Here is a 7,811-nt window from a genome sequence, read left to right as displayed (position 1 = left end):
GTTTTAAGAGTGTTATCCCTCTGGGGACTGAAGCCTTTCAGGCACATTTGAGATAATTTTGTATACCCCTCTATCTCTACCTATCTACCCTGCCAGTTACAGGCAGTCTTTTGAAAGACAGTGGCATCAAGCACATGGATTATAACAGTTAAGTCCCCCCTATCAAAGGTAATAGCCCATCAGTCTAGAATGTCACTGTGGTCCTCTCTTTCTACACAACCATTTTGTAGAGTAAGTGTGAACTGTAGGAAAACAAGAGGCAATAAAGGGCTTTTTACAGTTCATGCTGTAGTCTAAATCCAAACATGCAATGGATCGAATTATTATAGAAGATTCAATCACATTGCATTCCTCAAATAACACAAACATAAACACATAATAAGAACATAAAAGTACAATCTGAGCGCATAAAATGAACAACTAAAGTTGTTAGTCCATATATTTGGATATATAACAATGATAATATAGAGAGAAATGGTTAAAAACGTTAGCTCACTTTTACTAAATGTGTTGCTTAGGTCTGACATGGCTGGCTGTAGCATGTGGGTAGAGTAACATTTCAAGTATTTTTGGAATAAGATGCAGATGCAGTTTTTATAGCCATACAAGTGGATATATACTGTAATGACAATTAAGAGAGCGACACAACAGTTTTGCGTGAAAGAAATTAGTTCCTATGCCCAGTACTGGTTGCAATATGACATGCTACAGACAAGATTTTTTTTTTACAACGGAGAACATAGGCTACCATAGTTGACAAAGCTACGATAAAAGTAACGATATCAAATGTGCCTCCTTTCATGAATAAGTTGCAAATGGAGGGTACGAACTGTACTTCGTCTAACCCTGCATTGAGTTGAACTTGAGTCTCATGTGTGGAAAAACACCGTACCACCAAAAACGCTAGCGCATCTCGACCCAAGCTAATCTTAGAATTCAGAAAAATGTCCTATAACCTCTCAGAGAAAACCCACACTCACACAGGCTATTTTTCTCAGTAAGATCAAAGCTTAAACAAGAACTCTCAGCACTTAGGCACCCAGTGTTCCGTATTTGGTGATAGCAACTCATATATTTTGTTTGTAGTATTGATACTCTAAACTATTGTCCCGTGCTGCACCTGCACTCCGATTTACAACTGTGTCGACACGTGTAACAAGTGTCACAAATCAAGGATAATCCATATTTTAGTCGAGGACGTGAATATTATTCTGAGGTAGGGCCTACTACCTTACCGTCAGATAAATGAAGTGCAGCGAACGCCCAACGTGATCTTAAACAGATTTTTCAAACTTGAATCCGGACGTAACTACGTATGATTTTCCATTCTGAATTCTCACTAGGGCCACATAGGGCGTTGAAGTTGCGTCTGTAAAAGAGTAATTTCACCAGCAGTAAGTTTCGTGCCACTATACGGGGATCCATTACATGCTCTGCGATTGGGACGCAACCACTAGGGGCTTAGGTTTTCACTTCTCCTCCTGAAGTCAATAACATCTAACTTTGCATAATGACGAGAAGCCTAGCGTAGATCTACGTTAAGTCGGATTCTCTTAAACCCGCAGTTGTCTTTTCCTTCGTCCTTAATTCTATTTCACATCTTTGACCTCGACGGGAAAAGTAATGAGCAGTTAGGAAAAGACCACAAGACTCTCCGACGCAGCCATTGTCGAGGCGCCTGTCTCGAGCGTCACATTTAGGCTACAATGTACCCAGTTCATCGTCGTCTTGAATGGAGCATTAATGCCCTGTTACAGCGGAAGAGCTGAACTTTACCGATGATGATTTTACTTGCTTTTTTTCACAAGACATGTTACAATGGGCACACATCCTACAAATTAACATTTACGTGTTAGTTTAATGTGCCATTAAATACTTACTAACAAAAATGTCACTTCCTCGTCTTCAAGCCATTTTTCCCCCAAACTGTTCATATTAATGTATTAGAACTTTGGCTGATCCTAGGTGAGTCTATGGATTTGGATGACAGACAAGATTTAGACTACATTTGTTATGTGACTTCATTCAAGGCAAATTAGAGTGAAGATCTGAAAAGGTGCTCTGAAAAAGTAGGCCTAATCGAATCTGTGGCGTGGCATTTCGCAAGTAGGCCCATCAAGTCCGTGAAAAATGTTAATCTTCCATATTCAGTCCACGAAAACGAGTTCAGCACCTCTAGTATAAATTGAACCTTAACTTTGACTAATTATGCTTACTCACCCTCATAAAATGGACACGTTCTTGCATGCATTTGTTCCCTGTTGAAACCTTCCTTGCTAGTCTTAAAATTACTTTCGTTTTTATTTCTTCTGCGTTGATCATGAGCATTAGCCCCTCCCTATGCAAAGTAAAAACCTACACTCCTAGTGGTGGTGTTCCTATTGGAGAGCAGCTCATAAAAATTTAAAAAAGCCTACCACCAAGCTACATCAATGAAGTTATCGAAAACAAATATTGCAGTGCCGCTTAACTATGGAATTCTGAAGCAATAGTGTGCCATCCTTCAAAATTCTACTATTGGTCCTTCTGCCGCTCGTAGTGCGACCGCACATGAAAGATCCATGGAATGCACTCTCCTGCCCCTTAACTACGAGTGCTGGCACACATAAACTCATGTGATTTGCATACAAACACACGCATACGGACTAGTATACCTGTACAAATGCAAACATGCACACACCCGATTGAAAGAACTTAAGGAGGCTAAGACACTTAAATTACATGTTAGAACGTTTTTTCTTTTTCTTGTAAATGTTCCTGGCCACCTTTCTATGTTCACCTGATCTGTCTAGTGTAGTTAGGTTCTTTGCCAGGCATGTGTATGTGAATATTGTGCGCTGACCCTGACGCTGCTGACTTTGGTCCTTTGCTTGATTAGAGGCTTGGCAGGGATTTTGGAGATAACTCTTTGCTTAATTAAGCCACTTTTCCCCGCTTTTGACATTATTGCAATGGATTTTCTCCCCTAATCAGCATTTTGTGTTGGATTTATTGTTTGTAATACAACTTTTTGACTTCGATCTCGCACTCTGACTGAGGTTTTATTAGCGTAGGCTACTCTACCTCCCATATAAAGCTGGGTCCATAATCACAAACACGATAATACATTGTGGATAGCCTATATGATATGATTCCGATCTTGACACTCTTTAATAAGCCTGAAGCTAAGATTTCTGGCAAGCGTTTAATTTGCCTACCATGATGGCATGTTCAGAGAGCAAGAGAGAGATGATGCACATAAACAGTTAACTGCTTCACATCCGCTCCTTGTCACAGGGTGTTCAATGCACCACCAACGTGTTCAGCCCCTACACACATGTATTATATACATCTTTTGGGAGCCTGATGACATTGGTTTAAATTGGCTATGTTATACATCAAGTGGGTAACACATTCAACACCCACCAAATGAGAGAAAACGTACTTCAAAACCTGTTGCACACGGTCTTCCGATGTAACGTGAAGCATTGTAGGAAGTGGAGAACTGGGATTTATAGTTTAAAGGTGTTTAATGCAGAGCAGGTCTCTTTGTCTTGGCCCTGAACTTTCTGTGTGACCTCTGTCTTACATTTCATATTTAAGTCTTCATTCAACTGGTTTGACTGTATCTCTAGGGCGTCTGCATGTTTTGTGTTGATTTTTGTGAAACATTTCTCCAAAGTTTGTTGTGTGTCTTGAGTTGAGCTTGAGTGTCCACCTGAGGAAAAAGCACTACCACCAAACCCACTAGCGAATCTCGACCCAAGCTAATATTAGAATTCAGAGAAAATCTCAAAATATAAAGTTTGTATGATGTGTCATTAACCTTAGCTAGGTTTCAAATTAATAAGCAATATTTAAATTTAAAGATATCTTAAATCAGCAGTCTTCCCATCTTCATAGAAGAGTGAGACCCTTATGCACTACATTTTATGGACTCAACATTATTAACCTTTATTAGACAGCACAATGGAGCTTTAGGGGTAATGTTGAACTAAATGGGTTAATGCACTTACCTTGAGATTAGTGTAGTCACCTACGACATATTCCACCTGAACAGGTTGTTCACTGTTTCAGAGTGAACTTTGTGTTTCTGTAACAAGACATCATAAAAGGTTTTATAGCCTAGATAACAGTCTCCATTGGAACACCCTCCTTCAGCCTTCAGTTCATATTCTTAAAGAAACAGTAACATGGTTTAGGTGTTGTGACCAAACCTTTGGGTATCAGCTCAGAGTGCAGACTGGACCCTGTTACTGCCTATATAGTGTACTTGGCTTGTCTTTATCAATGTTTCAATGATTTTAAGTCAATGCCGCCTTACCTGTTCAGTTCTCATTCCTCAGTTCCCATTCTTACATATTTCAGAAGGTGAAAGGTTCTCTGAAGCTATCAAGTGGCTGTCTTCTTAGGATTGTGTCGAGACTCTTTTGAAACGGCAAAAGTAGTTAGTCTTAACGAGGTCACTCTGTTAATAATCAAACTGCTGTGCTGGTAAACCTCAACTGTTTTATAACTCTGTGTACATGCAGACAGTCACACAGTCCCTCCCCCAACCTTCATGACATTTATGGATGGCTTTCATAACACCGGTATTTATGACTACAGGTTAGATCAGGGATTAGAAACGGTGCAAAGAACGAAAACGAAAACCGGTAAAGAACGAAATTTTGTGATGAACGTAATCGAAAACCGGAACAAAAACAATTTCAGCTGTTCCGGAGTGAAAACAATATTTTCAATTTTAAATAACCGGTTAATAACGTTATTTTTCGTTCCAAATAACCTTTCTTGAAATATTGTGGGAATAAAATAATTGTTAAAATAAATCTTAAAAAAAAGTTTTATTCCGGAAGTGATGGGCTTGGCTACCTGCCCGCTAAATGTTACCCAGACCGCCTGGCTGAAGTGAAACTACTGTTGACACTAGCGAGCTGCTAGTAGCCTAACAGATCTGCAATGATTGTGCTGCCTGTGCCCATTACCTAGGTCAGTGTAGAGCGTGCCTTTTAGCCTCTCAAATATATCCTGTCTCCTTTGCGCAGCAATCTGAAGGAGAATGTTTTGGAGGACATACTTTTCCTTAAACTGAATAAGCAATTTGGTATGTAAGCTATCTGTTGTCCATTTCAAATAGGCTAACTCTCGAGTTAATAGAAGAGAGTAGGCATAGGCCTCTAGCTATGGACATGAGTTGTGTTTATTTTGCGCGTAATGGAGAACGTTTTGTTGGAGATGCTTTCCGAATTTGAAGGTAGGCCTAAATGTGACCGGCTGAGTTTGTTGTCATTTTGTTTTGAATAGCCATGGGTCTAAGCTGCTGCATTTCTTGCTTTCTTTTTTTTGAACGGACTTCAGTTCGAAAGACATGTTTGCGTTTAAATGGTCCTGCAGCCTAATTTCATGTTGCCGACTGGAAACAAATAAAATTGAACTGCAAGGTGATATAATGTTGTTTCATTATTTATTATAAGTTGTAGGCAAACTCCGTTTCCACAACGTTGGAAAAGTGCGCATTGCATTTAGCCTATAGGCTTCACGCACGCACCCGCATAATGACAAACATTAGGCACGCGCACACCCCCCCCCCCCCCTTATGACATTTTTGAAAAGAACGTTATTAACCGTTCTTTTATAGGGTTCTAACCGGTTAATAACATGAAGAGAAGCATAGGAACACTGGAACGGAACAGAAAAATAACGTTTCTGGTCAGAACGAAACGAAATGAAAAATATTTCGTTTTTAATCCCTGGGTTCGATATTAACAGTAACATGTACTTGTGGAGCTGTTCTTGTAAAAAGGCACATTTCTATGTTTCCAGAGGCAGATCTAATTTGTTTACTATCCAGGCGGTTTTCATTTAATAGTCAGATTTTTTTCCACTACTTTCTTTTAATCCTGAAGAAAATCAGATGAAACATGTGTAAGGTGTGGGGCAGCACCCACATATTTAGCACAGTCCATGTCAAGCCCAGACTGAGGCATCATTTTTTTATTCAGAGCTGTGCTCTTCCAACTTCTCTACATCAGTTATCAGTCAGTAGTGTTAGTATGGTCAGTTGTATGCTGGTTATACTATACGTGTGCCATTCACTGAATCACCAGAACTGATGACCAGAACTGAGCCATGGTTAGTAACAAACACATGGCATCTATTTTGACTTGTGCTCTTGCCACGCCACTATTTCTAAAACATTCAGTTTTGTTATGTTTACACTAGTCATTATAATTAACTATTTTAAATGACAATGGGTGTGTTAGAAGCCATTTTAATATAAATAGGTTGAATGCTCTACATTGTCATTCAGTGGTGTGTTGATACTGTATGTGTTAAAAGTAGCATGCGATTTAATCAGTCCAATCCAGTTTTACACTTAATACAGTTCATTGACTACCCAACACAACATTTATTTGATAATTCCCCAACCCATCAGGGGATGCACTGTGCAAGCAGTCCAAGTGATTTATTTAATGAATACGTTGTTTTTAAAACAAGTCTGGCAGTGATATGACGCCTAAGGTGTTCACCTTCTGTGCAATACTGAGACAAAATGTGTCACATTAAAGAGCTTACAGTGCCAATTTCATCTCAGTATCAGATAATCCACATTCACCACTAGTCATAACTTCATCCATCTTACCTCATTCTTCTCTGTTGTCCGACCTGGGGTTAGGGTTGTCCTCTGCCCATGTAACTCAATCCCATTTCAGTTGCACTGGTATACTATCGCCTGCCTTATCGTGAAATAAATGCACAGCAAGAGACATGCACCGCCTGGTACAGGAAGCGTGTCTGAGAAAAACAGGATGTGTGTGGTCTGAGCCACTCCTTTCGACAGAGAAACGCTATGAGTGCCAACGGTCGCTGTATTTGCCTCCTTGCATTATAATATTGTTCAGTAAAGGATCATCGGTATAAGATCACATTACATCTGACATTCAGGCATCTCTGTCAATGGGGCATGTGATGTGTGGAAATGTTCTAACTCTGTTGAATCAGTCCGTCCTAAAAGACATCTATGTTGATGCAGACCTGCACATTATCCCAACCTGTTAATGACCAGGCTTAGACCCACTTAAAAAAAGTGGATTTTAAGATGTGAGTGACATGTGAGTTATTTTTATGTTTCTTCATGCATTTAATAGCAGCCATTTTGTGAGCTTCAGCATTAACAGGAAAACTGTGAAGAAGCGTTTCACAAAATGGTGGCCGTACTTTGATACTTTTTTTGTCATCAGACTCTCTATGGGTGGACTCCTTCCTTTTTTGGTCTTCAATAAAGGCCTTACTACTCAACGAATCTCTGAACTAAAAATAAGCAAGTGGGCAGGGCATGGAGTAGCACAACACAGCAGTTCGACATCTGTGTGTATTTGAGTGTCTGTGTGTGAGTGTCAAACGTGTGTTAGTCTCAAACGTGTGTTGTGTATGACACTGTGAGTGAGTGAGTGAGTGTGTGTGTGTGTGTGTGTGTGTAGGTGTTCACCTGGAAAGCAAGTGAGCGGAGACAACAGCAGCACACCACAGCAGAACGATATCCGTGTGTATCTGACCATGCTGTGAAAGCCCACAAGTAGTCAAAACACTCATATGAATCTAAATGCACATTGTGCAAAATGGAACAAGAAGTCACAATACTAATTTAAAAGTGGATAGTGTCTTAAGTGGATAGCGTGAAGGAGACTGTATGGAAAGTTTTAAGTGAATTAAAGGGGATTTAAGTTCATTAGAGCTTTTATGCTGTTTAAGGCATTTGGCATACATGCACACACACACAACTCTCTGTCTCTCTGTCTCTCTGTCTCTCTGTCTCTCTGTCTCTCTCTCTC

This window comes from Sprattus sprattus (assembly GCF_963457725.1).
Source record: "Sprattus sprattus genome assembly, chromosome: 1".
NCBI lineage: Eukaryota > Metazoa > Chordata > Actinopteri > Clupeiformes > Clupeidae > Sprattus > Sprattus sprattus.
This window is presented reverse-complemented; position numbering follows the sequence as displayed.